The 20,109-nt window shown below is 44.3% G+C and overlaps 1 protein-coding gene across 4 annotated transcripts in view; it reads left to right on the top strand.

The window, feature by feature from the left end:
- The first annotated feature begins 18,290 nt into the window (after positions 1-18,290).
- BRPF3 (bromodomain and PHD finger containing 3) overlaps positions 18,291-20,109 on the top strand; it is a 49,517-nt gene continuing 47,698 nt past the window's right edge. For all 4 annotated transcript variants that reach the window (XM_030561248.1, XM_030561247.1, XM_030561246.1 and 1 more), the window contains exon 1: positions 18,291-18,375. The gene's annotated coding sequence lies outside the window, so the exon portion shown is untranslated. The remainder of the gene's footprint in view (positions 18,376-20,109) is intronic.

Genomic DNA, 20,109 nt, shown 5'->3' with positions numbered 1-20,109 from the left:
TGTAATAGGTATAGAGGCAAAAACTGACACACAATACATTTATTGAATTGTTATATATTTGAAGCTTTTTACACAGAGTTAGAAAGAAATTCAAAATATGTTGTTGGGTTTTTTTTAAATTCATGTAGTTGGCAGCCTGGAGGTATCTTTGTAGCTAAGCCAGGCTTTTCAGTGTAGCATCAAAAGTGCAGGGATTGGTTCTTGGCCCTGTGTTGTTTAACATTTTTTATCTATGACCTGGAAGATCACATAAAACCATAATTGATCAAATTTGCAGATAACCCACAAATTGGGGGAGTGGTAAATAATGAAGAGGACAGGTCACTGATTCAGGGTGATCTGAGTTGCTTTGTAAACTGGATGCAAGCAAACAATGTGCATTTTAATAAGGCTAAATGTAAATGTATACATCTAAAACCAAAGGACGTAGGCCATTCTTAAGGGATGGGGAGCTCTATCCTGGGAAGTGGTGACTCTGAAAAAGATTTGGGGTCATGGTGGACAATCAGTTGAACATCAGGTCATCATGTGATGCTACAGCCTAAGGAGCTAATGAAATCCTGAGATGCATAAACAGAGGACTCTCCAGTTGGAGTAGAGAGGTTATTTTTCCTCTGTATTTGGCCCTGGTGCTGGAATACTATGTCCAGCTCTGGTGCCCGTAATTTAAGGAGGATGTAGATAAACTGAAGAGGGTTCAGAGAAGAACCACAAAAGTAGTTAAAGGATTAGAAAACATACCTTGTAGTGTGAGACTCAAAGAGCTCAATCTGTTTAGCTTAACAAACAGAAGGTTAAGGGGTGACTTGATCACAGTCTGTAAGAACCTACATGGGGATCAAATATTTAATAATGGGCTCTTCAGTCTAGCAGAGAAAGGTCTAACATGATCCAACGTCTGGACGTTGAAGCTAAACCAAACTTGTAACCTCATTTAAAAAAAATAAAAATACCAAGTTAGTCTGACAGGATCTATTTCTCATAAACCCAAATTGATTTCCATTAATGACATTGCCATCCTTTAATTTTATTAATTGAGGCCCATATCAGCAGCTCCATTCTTGCCTGGGTTTGATGTCAGGCCTACAGGTCTATAATTACCCAGGTCAATCCGTTTACCCTTCTTAAAAATTGGCATGAGATTAGCTCTCTTCTGGAACTTCCTCAGTATACCAAGGCTTATTGAAAATCAACATTAAAAGTTTACTAGTGCAGTACTATTCGCCATATAGAATATCAAGAAAGAAATTAAATTATTTGGGGGGGGGTACAGCGGTGATATAATCAGGAGTAGCTAAATTAAGCTAAGTGTAGCAGGGATTCACCTGATCTGGCTTTGGGCCCTTCCATTGCTTCAGTTTGCCCTCTCAGGTGGGAGACCACCAGCTTCCATTGCAGTGAGTCACTGAGGCAACTTTATTCTCCAGCTAAGTCACAGGAGTCCAGCCCTTCATAGAGTTAATCAAAGTTCTCCCCTACCCCCGCCAAAAGAAACAAACAAAACCAAATCTTCTGGCTTAGACTTCCTGGGCCCAGCCCTTCCTCTCAGTGCCTGTTTTTCTCCATGACAATCTTTAGCCCTGCTCTTCAGCTCAGCTTCTAGCCCTCATGGGCTCCAATCAGTCTGTTCCTTCCTCTTGTTGACGGGGTTACCGTATTGCCTCACAAGCTGGCAGCACAGGGGAAACTCACATTCACTCAATACTGTGGGATCCCAGCCCTGGAATCCTAAACAACGGGGCTGTCTATCCCCATTCACTCCATCCCTGGAGTGTCTCCCCTGCCTGACTACAGGCCAACCTTCTGTCCCAGCAGGACTAGCTCATAGACACATGCCCTTGTCACATGACCCTTGTATTCTTATTCTGTTCACCTGGCACAGGTGAGGGTGAGCCTCAATCCTCTTAAGGGGCCAGCTCAGCCTGTGATGCTAAGGAAAATTTAAGCCAAATACTGTATCAGGAAACACTTCCTAACAGCCAGATGTGTCAAGACTGCGGAATGGACTCCCAAGGGAAGCAGTGGAAACTCCACCATTTGGGGATAAAGTTCTAGAAAATGTATTGCATGAATAATCCAGTCTAAGCAGGGGAATTAAGTAAATGAACCTTGACCATCTTGTTTAAAGATTTTAGCTTCTTGGTATTAAATTAACTCTTATTCAGAATCTTTTTTAAAAATTGCATTAAAAATATTCCACATAAAAATAGTACAGGCCATATTTTTTTTCTCCCTTGAATGGGTTAAAACTTTAGACTCCCTTTTCTGCACTTTCCTGTAGGGTTTTGTGTTTCTCATTTGTATAAATAAATTCAAATACATTCAGTTTGCCAAATAACTCTTGGCAGCCACATTAAATTGCCTGCTTTGATTTAAAAGGCTTGAATGAAATGAGAACAGAGTTCTCTTGGGAGCTCAGGTGGGAAAAGTGTGTTGGAAGACTGGATTTCATGTGCTGTTACAAAACAAACTCTAGTCTAGGGTCTCGTTTGCGATTTTCAGTTCCCAGTACTCAGCCAGGTTTGCACAGTGCACGCTGGCAGGGCAAGGGGTAGGGGTGGTTACGCACAATAGGACGTGTCTGCATGGTCTGGAGGTTTCCGGTATTCTCTGGACCACAATCTTCTCTGCTGTGGACTGGGTTTTTTTTGTTTGGGAACAAACATATATTAAAATCTTTCTGTTCTTGGGTGGGAAGAAGAAGAGACAATTCTAGGTAGAGAACACCTGTCTGGGTTTAAGTAATTTGTAAGAGGCTCAGAGATATCATAGTGATGAGGACAGTATGAATACCTAAACATACACACATTGTTTTGTGAACAGCTAACTCTCCGACCATCGAAATCCACTTCTTGGAAGAAGCTTAGAATTCCCCACTTTGAACTTGCAGATATTTTCTGATTGGGCAGAAGCATCATGGGCTCTGAAGATGTGGTAATGTGTGATGTTATGTATGTGTCACTTTCTATATGACAGATTTACAGACAAGTTTTTGTTTTGGATCCACACATCAAATCACAATCTGGAGTAGTAGTATTTATAACCTACATCCATTTACAGATTGCTGGCAGAAAGAGAGAAGGGAAAATATTTACAAAAATAATAGTAGTAAATAGCAGCAGAAAGTGAGTATAATGCCTATCCAGGTTTTTACACTGGTGTCATTTACTGCCTACATTGAGATGTAATACAAGAATCTGTAGGCTTATGTTTCAGAAACCTGGATCATTTATGATATTGTAGATGCTCGTCCTCATTAAGTTTCTTGAAGTCTCTCTATATATGCTTACACAGCTTATGCTAAGATAACTAACTGTTCTGGTTAGACCACGTATTCAAGCTAATGTCAAGACCCTCTCATGTGATGGAGGCTATCGTATCTCCAGATATAGACTAGAGTGTTTTTTAGGAATTTTCCCTTTTCTTCTCCTTGCTTGGAAGTTTTCATTGTTAATATGCTGAATAGCTAATAGCCAGAGCTTCCTACACACATTAGGACCTTAGGGCTATTTATTTCTCTCTGCAATGCTGCAGAACAGATTTCCCTCTGACAGCTGATTATTTCTGCCTGTTTGAAATATGAATTAATATATTTCACTCCTACACAAAATCACCAAATATGTATTAGGGTCTCCTGAATAGGTCATACACATCCTTCAAATTCAGCCGTGGATAATAACCACAATCTTGGAAATGCAAATTGTTAAGCCAAAGTTTACAGAGATAGCTGCAAAAAAGATGTCATCTGCAGGTTTTGCTCATAATAGGCTACAAGTGCACAGTCGTCCATAAAGAGTGATTCTCTAATAAGACACCTTCCTATACCTTTGTTGATGAATGCAGATGATTAGAGTTTGCCTGAGTGGAATCTAATATTCCCATGACTAGATTACAAGTTTCTTTATATAACACTGATGCAAAGAAAAGCCCAAACCGAGATGGAGCAATGACTCCTCCATGTTTAACGCATTTCACAATGCCAAAAGGGTCTGCACAGATGTATCCAACCATGCCATCAGTCAGTGGATAACGTTATCCACCTTATCCAAGTGTCTACACAACAAGGTCTACAGTGACACAGCTGTGGTGCTGCAGCTATTCTACTGTAGAACAGATGCTTGCTACAATGGTGGAAAAAGTTTTACTGTGTCACTAGCAAATCCAGCCCCTTGAGAGGCAGCAGCTAGATTGATGGAAGAATTCTTCCTTCAGCTTAGTGGTGTCTACACTGGGGCTCAGGTCAGCATAACTGCTTCTCTCCCTCATGGGGTTTCAGAGCCAGGATCTCTGTCCAAGTGGGAACATCTACATGGCTAATTTTAGCTTTGTAACACGAGCCCTGCAAGCCCAAGTCAATTGACTCAGGCTCTGAGACTCATTGCTGTGGAGGGGGGCAGAGGTAGAGTTTCAGTGTAGAGCATTTTGGATACATCTGACTCATTGCTGAAGGAGCTGAGGGTGAATGGGTCATGCTGACCTTTGGAGAGGAGGTGCATAAGCAGGCAGAGTACGTGTGCGACCCTTACTGGACATTGCTATTTGAACCTCTGAACTCCTGTGCAAGGGGTGCTGCTTCACAATAAGTGGAAGCCACATGTCCCGGAACTTGAAGAACCTTTTATATTTTTCTTAGACTATCCTCTGCATGTTCCCACTCATGGGATAGTTTGGTAAGCAGTAGCCCTTCAATGGACGGTGGGACTCAGAGTCCTAACTGGGACTGAAATATTGCGCTTACAAAGTGAGTATCCAATCTAGACACTAGGCCTAAGGAGTAGTGTTTTGTAAATGTGTCAAGCCCCCATGAAGCAGCCCTACAGATCTCAGTAATTGGAATGTGCCCATTGATGTGCTATAGAGGTAGCCACTGCCCTGGTGGAATGTGATCTTATTCCAAAAGGGAAAGGAATAGATACTAGCTTACAACTTTCTTCCATACACAGTCTAAACCATCTAGATAATGGCTGTGAAGATATAGCCTAACCCTTACCATTAAGATAGTAGTCTAAAGTTTTCTTAGCACCTAAAGTATGTAACTTTGATTTCCCTATGTGAGTGTGAGGTCTAGGGAAGAAAATTGGCTAAATGTATGATTAATTTGGAAGTCAGATACAAAGTTGGGAAGTAATCTAGGGTTAGGACAAAGTACAACTTTATCCTTGTGAAAGACTGCAAAGGGTGGAGCTGTCATGGAGATGTGTAACTCACTCACTTACTTGCTGATGTTACTTGGCTATTATAAAAACTGTTTTAACAGAGAGGTGGAACAGAGAACAACCGGCCATAGGTTCAAATAGAGGCTTCATGAGCTGCTTTAGGATTGGAGGTCCCATGATGGAACCAGTGTCTGACTGGTGGATAAATATTGGCAAGTCCCTTCATTAATCTCTTAACTGTATTATGTGCAAAGACAGATTTATTATCTGTGACTGCATGATGTGCTACTATAGCTGCTAAATGTTCTTTTAAAGAAGGTATGGAAAGACCTGATAGTTGTAATTGAATAGATATTCCAGAATATATTGAATTGGTGCCCATGGTGGATCTCCGTTTCTTCCTTATCCACCTCACAAACCTAGTCCACTTGAGATAAGACCTTCTACTTGATTGTCTTCTAGAGTTAATCAATACATGCTTCACTTCTAAAGGGCAAGATTTTTCAAGGTCCATTAAAGATCTATAGTCTGTGCAATCAGGTGTAGTGTTAGAGAGTTCAGCTAATAAATTCTGCTGTCTTGTTGAGATAATGGTCCAGTAAGACTGCAAGAAGTTTGTGCGCTCCCTTGGAGAAATGAAGAGAGGCTGTGTACCACTGTTGTGTTGTCTTGAGCATCAGCAGGGACACTTTGAATTCTGTCTGATGGCAAAGAGATTTAGGTTAGGAACTCCCACAGATTGAAGATGTCATCTATCACTTATTTCTTTAGTCAACATTTGTGTAGTTCCAATGCATGTGTGTGCAGCTGATCCACTGGGCTGTTGTCCTTGTCTGCTAGGTGTACAGCAATGGGATAAATCCTGTGCTGGTTACACCTATCCTGTAACACAATTGCTTCCTTGAATAGTTGGGAACAGTAAGCTTGCTTCCTTGCTTATTTATGTAATACATTGCTGCTGCTGTTTTCTGTAACAACTTGCACCACCTTGTTCTGGATATGAAGTACAAAAGATCTGAGAACAAGAGGGGTTGCTCATAATTCTAGGATGTTTATGATCTGTAGCTTATTTTCTTGAGAGCTCTAATGACCTTGAACTGTTAGTCTGAGATATACTCCCCACCCTCTGTTGGGGTCATTCAAGACGACTGTCATCAGTGGATGCGTAAGGCTGAATGATACGCCCTTCAAAACATTTGTACATTGAGTCCACCATGTCAAGGAAAGCAGAATTTCTTCCAGGATGGTCAATCTTATGAACATCCTGTCTGTACCTGATCTGTAATTTAACAAGTTCTCATTCTGAGCCTAGCATCAGGTATGACATATGGCTGAAGCTATGAGATTTAGAAAGAGCACTACTTTTTGGGTAGGACTTTGATGGAGCATCCTTATCGTGGATTAAAACTTAAGAAATATTTCTTCAGGCAGAAAAGTTCTGCCCTCATGAGAATCAAGACCTGCTCCTATGAAAGGGGTCTTCTGTGGAGGAAGCAGAAGGAATTATTCCATGTTTAACAAGAGTCTTAACCACTCAAAAAAGGAACATATATAGTGTATGTCCTTGAGATGGCCATCTTCTGGTGAGGCTCTGATGAGATAATCATCTAAATAAGAGTAAATGAAAGTACCCTGCCTACCATCGAAAATAAGCTACTATCAGAGATAGGCACTTCATAAAAACTCTGGAGTCAGTAGATAGGCCACCTTATATTGCAAATGATTCTGACCCGCTATGATGCAGCGATTCTTGGTGTGACTTGGTCTGATAAACATATAGAAAGATGCATCCTTTAGACTGAAAGCTGCAAACCAATCTAAAGTGGAAAGGTAAGGTATAATGGATGCTAGAGTTAACATATGGAAATGGAATCTTCAGATAAAGGCCTTGCGCTTCCTCAGATACAAAACTGGACAATGCCCTCTGTATTTTTTAGTATCAGAAAATATCTGGAAAAGAGGGTCTGACCTCTGACTTCACTCAGAACTTCCTCTCTTGCTTCCACTTGTAGTGGGGACTCAATTTCTGATCTTAACATGCTTTCATAAGAGGGGTCCCTGAATAGGGAAGGGAGAGGGGTGTTGGGTGGAGGAAGGGCTTTGAACTGAATGGAATATGCTTTTTTTGTTATCGCAGAATCTGCTTGTCCAATGTGATAGAATTCGATGTGCTGACACCGTGAGAAAGTTAGTTTCCAAAGAGTCGGGAGGGAGAGTTGGTGTAGATTGCTCTGAAGCTTCTGATCCTCATGTTAAATTTGATGGTTGATGTTTGGACCAGAAGTAAAGTTGAAGGTCGTTTCCCTTTCATTTGTGGTTTAAGAAAGAGGTCTGCTTCTCTGGCATGTCTGTGAGGAGGAAAGGGGTTTTTGCTGCTGAAAATGACATTGTTGGAAATAGTAAGATTGGGAATAAAACTGCCCATGGTACCTGAAGACAGGTCCAGAGGTCTTTCTCCCACTTGGTTGGAAGAAACCCAAAGATCTTGCTGTAGACCTTGTGTCCTTCAACTTCTCCAGTATCTCATCAGTATTATTACTAAATAACCTATCACCTTCAAAAAGAAGGTCGTCTGCTTTTGAGTTGATTTCTGGAGAAAGAGTAGAGGACCTCAGCCATTCATATCTGCAAAGTATAACAACATAAAAGGAGGCTCTAATTACATGTTTTGCCATTGTCTGAACTTCAGTTATTAAAGATGCCAGCAACTTATGCTGTTCCTCAGGGAGTGCATTTGCAAACACAGAAATCTGTTCCTATAAGTGATACTGAAACTGTGACATCACTGCCTGGGAATTTGCCATTTATACCAAGTGAAGCAGAATGAGATTATCCTCTTCTATGTCTATGGTCCACTGCTGCCACTAGTAGAGAATTGGGATTAGGGTGCATAGGAAAGAGAGTAAACCTCTCATATAATAGCTGATACAACTTGTCAGCCTTTTTTTTTTTTTTTTAAATGTTTAACAAGAAAAAGGGTAGACCAAATGGCTTACACTGGTTGCAATAATCCATCTAAAATTGGGAGAGAGGGAGAGTTTATTCTTTGATGGAGGTCCTAGGATCTGAAGATTTCCTCCAGTGTGACAGATGGCAGCTTCAAAGTCCTGGCCATTCAACATCATGAAACTGCAAAGCATCCTCAGAAGAGAAAGGAAGGTGAAGCAACCCCACAATTTTCATCTGGGAAAAGTTCAGCTTCCAGTTAATAACATAGGAATGGCAGTACTGGGTCAGACCAAAGGTCCATGTAGCCCAGTATCCTGTCTACTGACAGTGGCCAATGCCAGGTGCCCCAGAGGGAGTGAACCCAACAGGCAATGATCAAGTGATCTTTCTCCTGCCATCCATCTCCACTCTCTGACAAACAGAGGCTAGGGACACCTTTCCTTACCCATCCTGGCTAATATCCATTAATGGACTTAACCTCCATGAATTTATCCAGTTCTCTTTTAAATGCTGTGTGACAAAGTTCCTCCTCTATCTTGGTGGGTCCTGCACTTATTTGCGGATTTGTTCACCTCAGAGATTAACCATGTGGGTCAGTGAACAGCCTAGAGACCTTCCCCTCTGGTACAAAACCCAAAGTCCAGGTCAATTCCTCCTGTGTCTGATCAGAAGTTGGGAGGTTTGGGGGGAACCCAGGCCCTACCTCTACTCCGGGTTCCAGCCCAAGGCCCTGTGGACTGCAGCTATCTAGAGTGCTTTCTGGAACAGCTACATGACAGCTACAACTCCCTGGGCTACTTCCCCATGGCCTCCTCCCAACACCTTCTTTATCCTTACCACAGGACCTTTCTCCTGGTGTCTGATAATACTTGTACTCTTCAGTCCTCCGGCAATATGCCTTCCTACTCTCCACTCCTAGTGCCTCTTGCTCCTAGCTCCTCACATGCACACTACAAACTGAAGGGAGGTCCTTTTTAAACTAAGGTGCCCTGATTAGCCAGCCTGTCCTAACTGATTCGAGTAGTTTCTTCTTAATTGGCTCCAGGTGCCCTAATTAGCCTGCCTGCCTGCCTGAATTGGTTCCTGCTTGTTCTGGAACTGTCCCTGTTACCTTACCCAGGGAAAAGGGATCTACTTAACCTGGGACTAATATATCTGCCTTCTAACACTCTCCTGTAGCCATCTGGCCTGACCCTGTCAGAGCTGTTATAGTCCTAGTCTTCATTCCATTTCTTCCATTTTTATTCCATTTCTTCCTCTAATACATTGTCAGGCACTGTGGTGGGAGAGTGCTCCAGAAACCAGGAGACATGACTAGGTCTGGGAACCTCTGATTGATGGAGCGAGTCTCTTCATGGTCCCTGGATGGAGAGGCATTCCTGCAACTATGGAACATCTCTGTAGTACCTAGCAACAAACATTAGTGCTATCCAGCCTTGGGTGGGCCTTGTCAGTTGTGCCAGTAACTAAACTTGAGCACCATATTGCATCTTGAAGGGTGAGATGTATGCAATGTATCTAGATGTATACTCTCTCTTTGGCAGTGAAACTCAGAGGAATATCTGTAATATTGGCACGATCCAATTTTTCCTCAGACTGTTTCCAGCCTTGGATATGACATAGATGCTATTGGTGAAGCTATGTGACCTGGCATGTGCAAAATGGATAAGGGTGAAATAACGTTACTAGGAGAGGCTGAAGGTGTTTTAGGGGACAGAAGGGAAATGTCTGGGATAAATCTGAGATAAGTCATCCAGCCTCCTTTGTTTCTCAGGTGGGTTTGTACAAGAAGGTAAAGTTGCAGAAAGTTACCTTTTCTCCCTTCTAGATGAAGAGTCTTGTGGATCCAGCAAATGATCCAACTGCAAATTCATGTGATGCTGTTGTGCCACCACAGAGAGAGTAAGTTGAGTAAACTGGTACTGAAGCTACCACTGATTCCAGAATTTCTTTGGATCCACTGCAATCCTCGGAACTGGGAAATGATTTTTACACAGATTTACCCTCATCTGAGATTCTAGTCTTTGGGCATGTCTATATAGAGTCTTTGTGTGCAGCAAAAAGGGGTGTAAATCTACAACACACCAGCCTGCTGAAAACTGAGTTGCAACATAGACCCTGCTACCGAATGCTAGTGTGCTTTGATGTACTGCTGTTTTGGTTTAGAATTAGTTGTTCTTGGCTCTTCCTCTGACAGACCTGAGAAGTCTCATTAATGTGATTTAGCCGGCTTATAGGAGCCTTTTTGTCCTGCACAGACTTTTTCAGAACTGATATAGGTAGAACTGATGATTCATTTTGTGGTTTGGCTCTTATCTCAGATGCTGACACTGATAAAGTCTCTTAGTGCTTCAAAGTCAGATCTGATGACTTAGGAACTGACTGCTCAGCAGTCTTGGAACCTGATTCTGAGACCAGAGTCTTTTGCATAGTGGTCATCTTCTTTGACCCAGAGGCAATAACAGTCTTTGTGACCGAGTCTTTCAGAAGTGTCAGATCTAAGACGATTCACAACCAGAGCTTCCTGAACCAATAAAGCTTGCAGCCTTGTTCTGGTGCTTCTTGTGCACTCTTGGAGTACATGTGCTGCAGACAGAGCATCTTGGAGGACAGTAGCCATTGCTAAGGCATGCCAAATGTTTAGTACAGGCATCTAACTTCATGAAGACTGCTGGGCCAGAGGCACACCTTTTAAAGCCAGGTCTCTTTGCCTTCAGATGTTTCATGAAACCAGTAGCCAGAAACTATAACTAAACTAAGAATGAAACTTTTCCTTATCAAACTAACTAAACCTTATCCTATGATTAACACTAACAAAAAAAAGTACACTACACTAAATTAGGGCCCCATATTTTTCTTGAAAGAAGGATCTGGAGGATCGAAAATGATTCCCTTGCCTCTGTTGTTGTGTCTAGAAGGAACTGAAGTTGCCGAGCATGGCCCGCTCCCCCCCCCTTTTTTATAGCCTCACCCTCTGAATGCTCAGGGACATGGAAGGGGAGGAGGATGATTGCTCTAAATGAGCTCTGCTTATCAGAAGATTGTGCCGTCCGGGGCAGCACCCGCTGGTGCATCCCATGAATGGGAATATGCAGTGGACACTTAAAGAACTGATTTGTAGTGTGGATGCAATGTATCAGTGCAAGGACAAACAATGTGATTTCATGCACTCAGATACAAAGATGATGGACACATTTGAAAACATTAGATTCTTCCTGCAACATTGCACTTGCCTACTACAAATGGACTCTTAATAACTGTGGTACTGTTTCTTGCTCCAAGATATTGAAAAGAAGTGAGATGTCTAATTACATCCATATTTATAGCTCTAGGCAGATATTTCATCAGGTCCAGGAGCTTAAGTTTTCTTTAATGTTCAGATGGAGAAGACTTTATCCACATCGGTGAGCAGTTACTCACATGATCAGAGCCACTGACTTCAATGTACCAGTTTGTATGAGTAAGTGCTCACCAATATGAGTAAAGGGTTCACAATCTGGCCATTTATGAGCATAGGATACTATAAAAGCTTTCCTGCATTAATTTATTTCATATATGAAAGTGAAGTCTCCGTGATAGTTGATTCACAATTCAGTAGGTCATTAAAAGAGTTGTATCATTCTATTGGATACTCTGTTAGCAAGCAATTCACTTCCATCTGTCATATGCTAAGGAGCAGTTTATCCACTCTGCTGGGCCAAGGACTCTTCTAAACACTAAGTGAAATTTTTGTTTCTCGCCTTGACCTGCTTATGTCTGTTGTTCATGTGCTGTCTTATACCACCTGATAATTTGCAGATTTCTTTTCACACTTTTCATCAAAGACCTTTGGTTTGCGTTTTTTCTGAATATTTTTTGTCCTCTATGACAGCTTTATGCTGGCCTGCAGGGGTGCTGATGGCCAAATCATTTTCACTAGACCAATCTTCCTTTCAGTGTATGTTGAACGCAAATATCTGAACGACAAGCAATTCCAGTTGTTTAAAAAAATATAGTCAATTCTTCTTCACAATCTCTTGAAGCATCTTTGTATTTGTGGAGCATTTGTTTTTGTTCCATGTCATATCCATCAGGACATAGATACAAACAACCTTCAATTTTTAAGATGAGAAAAAATAGCTCTTACTTATCCTGTTGAGTCTTCAAAACCCTCACCTAAATTCCTCTCTTCACCTTATCTTCCTGCTATAAAATATCACTTCTCAGTTGGACTAGGATGACACACTCTCTTTAATAGTTTAAAATTCTTTTACATTCATTGTCACTTCCTCTTCACCGATTATATGAAACACAGTTTTGGTCTTCTGCACATTCAAGGCTTTGGAAGATCTTATCCAGAAAGCAGAGGAAGAATTTTGATGCAACAGTATCTAATTTTGTAAATCCATGCCCTCTGCTCAATCTGCTTATTCTCCTTGTTTTGCTTAACTGTTGCCGCACTATTTATGTAGCTATTTCAGAACTCTTACCTTTGTATTTTTCTACTTCTTACTCTTCTGTTTACAAAACTAGTTTTACTTCCACCAACTTTGAAGGCCTCTCCTTATCTTCAGAAGTCACATGCAACTGTTTGTAGCCAACACCCTTTCTTCAAAACGTTTTTCACTCTCTGCAGGTGATTTATGATTCTGCTGTGCAGTCACAAATAAGGAAAACTGGGTAATGCACATAGAAAACTCCCAACCATGGCTTCTGAGTGCCATTTGCAAAAATAAAAAGCTTTCTTGTGAACTGGATGAGGTATTGTTGGATTTCCTGGAAGTTTCACAGCTGCAGTTTAAAGCTGTGTTATATCATTTTTTTCTTAGTTTTCTCTAGCAGCAGTGATGCGATGTACATACATCTAAATGCAAAACTGGATGTTCCAAATTCCTTAATACCTTTTGTTGTTGGTCTATTTTAAAAGTAAATAATGTTTAGAATAAATTAAAAGCTTGTTCACAAAAGTTGTACAGTCTCACACAGACCCCACACCCTACATCTGTACATCAGCCTTGAAGTCCTGAGATACTGACTGTCGACTAGTTGGGTTGTTGATCCTGCATTTATTTTTTAGTGCTAGAAAGCACTTTAAAAAAAAGTGAAAAGTGAAGCCTTTAAGTCATCTTTCTGCAGATATTTTCCTTACTGGAAATCAGGGACACAACCCCATGCTCCAGATGATCCTAAACCTCCAACTTGCCAGAAGCTGGAATTGGAAACCAGAGGATGGATCACTTGAAATTGCCCTGTTCTGTTCATTCCCTCTGAAACATTTGCCACTGGCCACTGTCAGAAGACTGGATACTGGGCTAGATGGACCTCTGGTGTGACCCACTATGCCCGTTCTTATGTTCTAAATCAGATCTGTGAATAGTTACTTTGTTATTCTGTTAGAAACATCAGTAGGAAAAGAAACGGATGAAGGCAAATCTTTTCTTCTTCAAAAAGACCTGCTATGTTATGGGATTCTCTAACAGGGACTCAGCACTTCCAGGGCTTTGGAAACCAACTAGCAGGCATTTAATTTCCTTTTCATGTGGATCTTTGGAAAACACCTACAGTTGCCTGGAAAACAGGTGGTTTTATTTTGTCCCATAGGATAAAAAATAAAATCTGTTTTCACATTTAAACTGTAAACATTCTAAGGAATAGACTGGGCAGACAAGTCACTTTCAAGTGTTAAACTGATAGTGTGATGTAGAAAAAACTGAAGGGAAGTGATAGTACTCTCTGAAGAAGTTTGTTCACATTAATGAGATAATGGAAGAATGATGATTTGGGGTTCTCATATTGCATTGGCTGACTCCTACCTAAACTAGTGATGTGAATGGTCTGTGGAGGTTTGGCTAGTCACTGGATGCTGGCTCTCCTTGTTTCTACCCTAGAGAAACAAAACTGGTGGAAGGGGATGATTGAGGGAAAAAAAGGCAAAACAGACAGAGAGAGTTCTTCCCCCCCCCCCCACATAAAAGAAACACTTATTGCACTAATGATAGGTAAAAATACATAAATACTTTCCTAATATTATTCCATGTAATCAATACTTTCCATAGGGGTGTCATGCAATAGCAAATGGCACATGAGATGGTGTCTTTGAGACCTCTCTGTTAAGATGCAGCCCACATTTGAGAACCCATGCACTGGTATAATCAAACAAATGAACTTATCCTAAGAAAGGGAAACATTACTAGAGGTTATGTCTGTGCCATATGCGTAACATGTCTAAGCACACTTTATTTAGAAGGACTTGTCCTTCAGCGTCATTTTGGGATAGGAGTTTCAATATATACAGGTGAGCATTACACATGTATTGTAGTATTTTACCAAAATCCTTATCCAAAGAGACATTTTCTGAGCATGCCAAGTTTGCATGCTTCTAATACAGTGGCATAGCCAATGCTGCTTCACATTTAATTCCATCAACATTTCTGTTGACTGATGACTGCTTTTTTTGAAAGGTCATATTTTTGCCACTTTAAATCATAATGCAAGCTTATCGTATTTGTCTTTAGCTCTATTGTAATTTGGATTTCATAAAAGTGACTTAAATCCTTCAAACTCTTTTTTTAAAATAAAGAATTTAAAAAATGGAAACCACTCCAATTTCAGCCATTGCTACCAGGGTTTCAGACTTTTTTGCAGAGAAGTTCAAGCTCAAAACAAACAAATGGGTTAGTTTTAAAACAAAAGTTTGCATATTGTCAAAAAGATTTATCCATGCCATGGATATATAAAGTAATCAGTTAAGCCCCAATTCTGTAAGCTGTTCCATGTGGGCGGATGCTGAGGCATATGCAAAACCCTGTTGAAACAAGGGGGACTCCAGATGGGCATGGGTTCTCAGGTATCATATGCAAGATCAGTGCCTTGGAATGCCATTTTAAAAGGGTAACTGAGCACTTGCAACTCATAAATGGGAGCTGAGAATGATAATTTCCTCTAAATATTAAGCTTTAATCTTTAATGCACCTTTCAGCAATGGTATTTTTAAGAACATTTTAAAAAATGGCATGATATATTTAAGTTGAACAAATAGCTAAAATGTATTCATATTTCAGATTTCTTATTTACAAATGCAACTGCACAGCAACTCCAAATTGTGAATTTCCTCATGTTTAAATCCAAATGTACTAGAATGAAGCTGAAGAAATTTATGATTTGGAACTGAAGGCACACAGTTCTGTTTGAGCTTCATTTCCTGTCATTTTCCTTTGAAGGAGCAGCATTAATTTTGAACTTGCACCCTTTAAAAACAGGTAGAGAAAATAAATTGAATTACGGTGTCCCTTTGAGATGCTAGATAAGTTTGAATGTTTTTTCAAATAACACCTTAGTTCCACAGATGCATTGTAAAATTAAATGATGGAGAACCTGTTAATGCAAGGCCTTCAATCTTGCAAAGGTTTTATGTGTGTGCTCAACTTTATGCCTATGAGTAGTCTTATTGAACTAGGTGGAATTATTCACAAACATGACATTAAACATGTATAAATCTTTACAAGACTGCGGTCCAATCTCATAAAGACAGCAATTTCAGTGCAAGTCTAAGTCTAAGGCTAAATCCACACTGTGAGGTAGGAGTGTGATTCTCATCTCCCATACACAGACTTGTGCTAGCTCTCATCTGAGCTAGAATGCAAACATAGTGTAGCTGTGATAGCATGGGCAGTAATGAGCAGCAGTACATGGTACCCTGTGTACAAACTTGCCTGCACCCCAGGTGTACGTACTTGGAGCAGCTAGCCTGTGCTACCATGGCCCATAATACCACCGCTACACTACTATTTTTAGTGTGCTAGCTCACGTGAGAGCTAGTGCCTGAGCAAGCTGGGAATCATACCCCTAGCTCATGATGTAGAAGTAGCCTAAGGGGCTAAAGAGACCCAGAGATGAGGTCAAAGTAAAGCAATCGGTACAAGTTACATCACTATATATGCCAAACATATGTAAACACACACAAAAAACCTTTGTTTGAAATGAAAATGAAGTTCTAACATATGAACAAGGGAAATGAGTTAATTATTGAAATTATTCTTTTAATAGTAAGAAGGGTCTTCCCCACCCAACACTCTTGCTTCAGATATTTGGAATAACTATTTTGTAAAGAATATTATGCTTCATTAATAAGATGGGGCCACAGTAATTGTTAATTTGGGGCCAGTTACCATCCCACTAAAATTGATGAGAGTTTTGTAATAGTACCAGGTCTTGGCCCTTTGTTTCTAAAGCTCCCATTGATGCACTCATCAAGTGCAGCACACGATCCAGTATGTGTTACTGAAGAGTTGTGAATTCTGGCAATTGGGCATTACCCTTTTTTAAAAGAAAAGGATGCATTGATGCATGGTTTGGAAAAGGTGGCTTAAATTTTGCAGCTGAGATGGTGCTAAAACATGCATGTCCTTCTCTGCAATATTCAGCACAAGTTTCCCAGTGTTATTAAACAATTATTTTCCCCAAACTGGGATCCTTGGACCATGGGTCTGTTGCAAAGCTACTGTCAGATGTTCTTGGCTCATATTCCACTGCTAAATTACATCAAAAGCTAAAATTCAGAATAGGTCAGTAAATGGGAGAAAAATCAGTACAATTTTCATTTTTGGTTGAGATTTAACCAGAATTTTCCACCTAATTCTATACATTATATTCTATACAAGGATATTACACATGATGATGACTGGGAGGTGGGGTGTCCATGAGACCTTTTTATAGGGCATACCACATATTAAATGTTTGGGAACCCTTGTTCTACCTCACGGACTTCCCAGCTCAAAACCTAGTTTCTTCCATGCCCAAACCTTAATTACTCTTGCCCTCAGTTGCTGTTCTATTGTATAACTCCCCAAGACTTTAGGTGACACTCTGTACGAATGCTGCACTACAAAATAAATGTGGATTGTATTGTTCTGGCCATTTGTTTAATCTTGGTCATTCAGGTGAACAGCAATTAAGACGAAGTTCTGGGCTGCCTTTGAGGTGGGGTTGAAAACGGGTGCAATGGGAGGCGGAGCAGTCAGTACACAGATTGCATTCAGGGTGTGAGAGGTGGCACTCAAGATGACCCTTCAGCATATTTTTGGGGCAGCGGGAAGGGAGAAAACCTCCGATTGCTGGGTGGGTGTGTGGGAAGAATAACTCACCCCTCTTCCCAGACCTCTGTAGGAGTGGGGACACCCTAAGGCTACCCATCAGGATATTGGGGTGCACAATGACATCCCCACAGTGGGTCCCACACGAGTATGGGGATACCCTCAAACTACCCCCAAAAATTAGGGTGGGGGTCACCCCCAAGGCTGTGCCCCAATTTCAGCACACTGGAGGCAGGAGGACACCCCCTCAGCTTAATATATGAGGGTGGAGGTCACCCACCCAGGCTGCCCTTAACTTCAGCATACTGGAATTGGGAGGAACACACCCCAAGCTGTCCCCCCTTTAGCACCCTGGAGGTAGGGGACACCCACCGTTCAGCTCAGTGGGGGTATCCCCAGGCTACCCTTCACTTCAGCACCCTAGAGGCAGGGGATGCCTCCCCAGTTCAGCCCAGTGGGGGTACCCCAGGCTGCCCTTCACTTCAGCACACTGAAAGTGGAGGGGCACACCAAAGCTGCCCCTGCAGCACCCTGGAGACACAGGAACACCCCCCAGCTTAACATATGGGGTGGAGGTCAGCCCCCGCCAGGCTACCCCCCTTCAGCACACTAGAGGCAGGGGGCCACTCCCCCAGTTCAGCCCAGCGGGGCTGGGGGGATTCAAGCTGGGCAATCTCCGCTCCCCTCCCCCCCAGAGGCCGCTGCCCCCGGGCCTCCCGCTCTGTGGTGTCCGGGGAGGGGGGAGCGAGGGGGGGGCGGTCCCTGCCTGTGGGGGGGAGCGAAGCTGCTGCAGCCCCCTCCCCCGCCCGCTCTCTCGCTGCCTCCTTCCCTCTCCGCTCGGCCGGGCTGCGCTGCCGCCGCCGCTTCCATCTTGTCCCCCCCTCCGCTTCCCCCCCGCAGCAGCAGCAGCCGCCGGAGCCGCGGCGGCGGAGCGAGCGGGGCCCCGGGCGCGGCGTGGGGAGCAGCGGAGCCGGGCCGGCCGGGCTCGGAGCCGCCGCGGTGGGGGCATGCGGGGGCGGCGCTGAGGCGACAGCAGCGGAGGCGGCGGAGCAGACCCGACCCAGCCGACATCTTGTCTCCCCCCCCGCGCGCCCCCCGGCCCTGTGAGCCCGTCCGCCCCGTGCGGGGAGGCGGCGCGGGAGAGCCGGAGCCGCCGCCGCGGCTGAGGAGGGAGGAGCAGGCGGCGGCAGCGCGGCCAGGTAAAGCGGAGCCCGCGGGGCCGGCACCCCACCCCGGGGGTCGCAGGAAGGTGACGCGGACGGGGCGGCGGCCTTCCCCAGGCCGGGCCGGGCGCGGGCCGGGCTTGGGGAGGGGGAGCGCGGCAGCCTCTGTGGCGCCTTATAGCGGGGGCAGCAAAAAGGGGTGGCGACCGGTGGGGGGGAAAGCTGGGGCAATAACCCCCCCCGCCATCTTGTCCCCCCGAACGGGGTAGCCCCGCCCACCTTCTCCCACACCATTGGCCGAGGTGGGATCGAGACCCACCTCTCGTGCTCTTCCACATGCCTTGTGCTATCATTGGTCTCAATGGTCGGATGGACAGCGACAGCAGCCAATGGCAACGGCGAGCTGGCTGCCCTCCCCCCGCGCACCCTCCGCCAGTGTAACCGGAGGAGGGATTTTCCCCGCTAAAGGTCTCGGGAATGCTGCAAAAGCGACAGACCACCCCATCTCATCGCTTCCATCCCCTGCTGAGACCTAACACAGCTCACTGCATGCACCACCCCCCTGCCATGGGCTAACCCACCTCAGCCTTGGGGGGAGGGCCCTGCTGAGACCTGCCACAGCTCACTGCATGCACCACCCCCCTGCCATGGGCTAACCCACCTCAGCCTTGGGGGGAGGGCTCTGCTGAGTGCTGCCACAGCTCACTGCATGCACCATCCCCCTGCCATGGGCTAACCCACCTCAGCCTTGGGGGGAGGGCCCTGCTGAGACCTGGCACAGCTCACTGCATGCACCATCCCCCTGCCATGGGCTAACCCACCTCAGCCTTGGGGGAGGGCCCTGCTGAGACCTGGCACAGCTCACTGCATGCACCATCCCCCTGCCATGGGCTAACCCACCTCAGCCTTGGGGGGAGGGCCCTTCTGAGACCTGCCACAGATCACTGCATGCACCATCCCCCTGCCATGGGCTGAACTACCTGAGCCTTGGGGGGAGGGCCCTGCTGAGACCTGCCACAGATCACTGCATGCACCATCCCCTGCCATGGGCTGAACTACCTGAGCCTTGGGGGGAGGGCCCTGCTGAGACCTGCCACAGATCACTGCATGCACCATCCCCTGCCATGGGCTGACCCACCTCAGCCTTGGGGGGAGGGCCCTGCTGAGACCTGCCACAGCTCACTGCATGCACTATCCCCCTGCCATGGGCTAACCCACCTCAGCCTTGGGGGGAGGGCCGTGCTGACACCTGCCACAGCTCACTGCATGCACCATCCCCCTGCCATGGGCTAACCCACCTCAGCCTTGGGGGGAGGGCTCTGCTGAGTCATGCCACAGCTCACTGCATGCACCATCCCCCTGCCATGGGCTGACCCACCTCAGCCTTAGGGGAGGCCCCCTGCAGAGATCTGGCACAGCTCACTGCATGCACCATCCCCCTGAGAGGATCTTTCTCCTAAGTCCTTATACATCTCATTGCATGCACCATCCACTGAGAGAGGCTCGCTGCTGAGTCCTGGGAGCTCATTTCATGCATCATCTGTTGCCTGACAAAGTTCACTGCTAACACCATCCTCCATAAGAGGATCTTCTCTGCTGAGACCTGATATGGCTCATTGGCATACTCCATCCCTGGTGAGGAGTTGCCTTCTTAGGCCTGATACAGCTTAGTACGTGTACCATTCTCCTGAGAGAGGCTCTGTGCTGAGGTCTGACAGGTCATTGTATGCACCATCCAGTGCTGAGTCTTGAGACAGCTCATTGCCTTCA

Source organism: Gopherus evgoodei, chromosome 4, assembly GCF_007399415.2.
Source record: "Gopherus evgoodei ecotype Sinaloan lineage chromosome 4, rGopEvg1_v1.p, whole genome shotgun sequence".
Classification (NCBI taxonomy): Eukaryota; Metazoa; Chordata; order Testudines; family Testudinidae; genus Gopherus; species Gopherus evgoodei.
The sequence above is the reverse complement of the archived record's forward strand: the minus strand, read 5'-3'. Positions and strand labels throughout refer to the sequence as shown.